The sequence below is a fragment of the Puccinia triticina genome, chromosome 9A, assembly GCF_026914185.1.
Source record: "Puccinia triticina chromosome 9A, complete sequence".
In the NCBI taxonomy this organism is placed as follows: Eukaryota; Fungi; Basidiomycota; class Pucciniomycetes; order Pucciniales; family Pucciniaceae; genus Puccinia; species Puccinia triticina.
This window is the reverse complement of record NC_070566.1, coordinates 1,308,862-1,311,067: the sequence shown is the minus strand read 5'-3', so window position 1 is coordinate 1,311,067 and position 2,206 is coordinate 1,308,862.

The following is a 2,206-nucleotide window of genomic DNA, read 5'->3' as shown; positions in this document are numbered from 1 at the left end:
CGTCGCGCAGAGGGAAACCTCTATCCTCCTCCCATTTGAGTCCGGGAGCAAGATCCTCTCGCCTACTTCTGCCGAAAAGTTGAGAGTGGCGTCGAAATCCATGAGAAAGGGCCGCCCCAAGATCATGGGCCCGGCCATTCGAGTGATCCAGAAGTGACACGTGCCCACGATGGATTTGCCAATGCGGAGCGGAACGTCCTCAGCGACACCAACCAGTTCACAGGCTTGATTGCCAATTCCGTAGACTGCTGAACTAAAGTTGACGCGCGGGCTAATATTGAACTTGTTAGCCATCGCATCCGAGATAAGGTTAAGCTGGGATCCAGAATCCACCAAAGGAGATGCATTACTCTCCTCGTCTCCCACCAAGCACGGCAAATAGCCCAACGGGCACGAGTAGAGCCGCGGCTCAAATCCGTTCGCCTTGAAATCCACGCCCTCAGCCAGAGTACCCGAAGAGACCTTCAGCTCCTCCGCTCCAACCTCTACGCGCTTGCGCGATACCCATCGCTTCATGCCTTCAGCGACAGACGGTGCCACCGCTAAAAGCTCCGAAACCGACAAATCCGGAACCTTGAGACCGGAGATCTTCTTGAGCACGCCTTCGACGGCGTTTGGATGATCCTTGGAGATACCGCGCTCGAAGCGCACCTTGGGCGCAGCGCTAGCAGGCTTGGCTGGCTGCTCGGAAGAAGACTGCTCGGGAGAAGAAGGGCCCGCGGTCGGAGAAGCAGGAACCCTCTCAAACAATTCAGCTTCCATATCTGAGTCATCTACTTCAGAATTGGGAGCACGCGCCGTAGACTTTTTAACCGGCTTCCGCACGGCTGAAGGAGGAACCGCAGGCGCCTTGTAAGGATTTGGAGCCTCGTGCTTCTTTCGCGCAGGATCCGCCTCGTAGGATCCAGAAAAAGACTGCGAAGTGACAGCCGGGGGGTACCAGGGATCGAGGGAGCCACACGTAGCGCGGAATTCCGGCGTGACTACGCTAGCGGTAGGGGGAGGTTGGAAAGAGGCGACCACATGACGAATGGGCCGCGAGGAATCGAAAGGGATAAGTGCCCCGTTGGGCAAGAAGAAATGGTTGCCCTTCTGCTCGACCAGATTGGCTTCTTTGTCTTTCTTGAGCTCGAAACAGCGTCCGGTACCGTGCCCTTCACGGTGACAGTAGTAGCAAACCAAAGGACCGCGCTCCGCCGGCGGTACCTTGCCAGAGGACTGAGGAGGCTGAGCACCGTATTTCTTCTCCAAGCGCTGCTCAAAAGATTGCAGCATCTGGGAGATGTCGTCGATGGTAGCGGGTGGCTTCTCTGACGCGGCGGGAGCTTTAGGGCGACGATCTTGCTCAATCTTCCGCATGACGTCGTTGGCCTGCTGAAAAGGACCTGCGGGAACAGGTGAAGAAGTCCTTGCGTCTTCAAAAGTCAAAGCCGTTTGGCCTTTCATCACCTCCGCGACCGCGGTCTTCAAGATCTCGAAAGCGGGAAGCTTAAATCGGTTATCAAGGGTAGTGATCATAGTGTTAGCCTTGATCAGGTGATCTCTAACGCGCTCCTGAACTCCACTTGACAGCGATCGATAATAGAGAGTCCGAATTTCCTCCACTGAGTCAATATGGGCTTTGCAAAGAAGATAGGATTGTATCGGCTCCCAGACGCGCCGAAAGTCTTGATAATCCACCACAGACGAGACCCCACCCTTAGCAATCCACGATTGAGCCAAGGCCTCTAAATTCGGCAAGGTGAAACGCGCCGTGTCGACCTGGCCCCAGTACGCGAGCATGGCAGCCTTGAGCGAAGTCCAATTCGGCGGGTCGTACCCGTCAAGAGTCTCCAACACGTCCTTGACCTCAACCTTGCGCACAAAGAAACGCACTTGCTGCGCCATATCAAACTCTGACGCGCCGTCCAAGTCCGCGGCCAGCTGGTAATCCGCTAGAAACCGCTCGACATGCGTACCGTCGAAACCCAAGCCTTTGTCCTGAGGCTTGATCTTCACGCGCCTTGCGCCTTCTACTGGGTCGGCCATCGCAAGCGAGGAAAAGAGACCTGATTGGAAAAGAGTATGCGAAAAATTCGAGTGGCTCACAGCGGTGGCTAAAGTAATGCTTTGACTTGTGTAGCAGACGCCCTGGAGGTGCACAAACTGGGAGGACTTACTTCTAAGCTCCTATGCCTCCGCCGCTGAACACTAAAAAAAGAAAGAA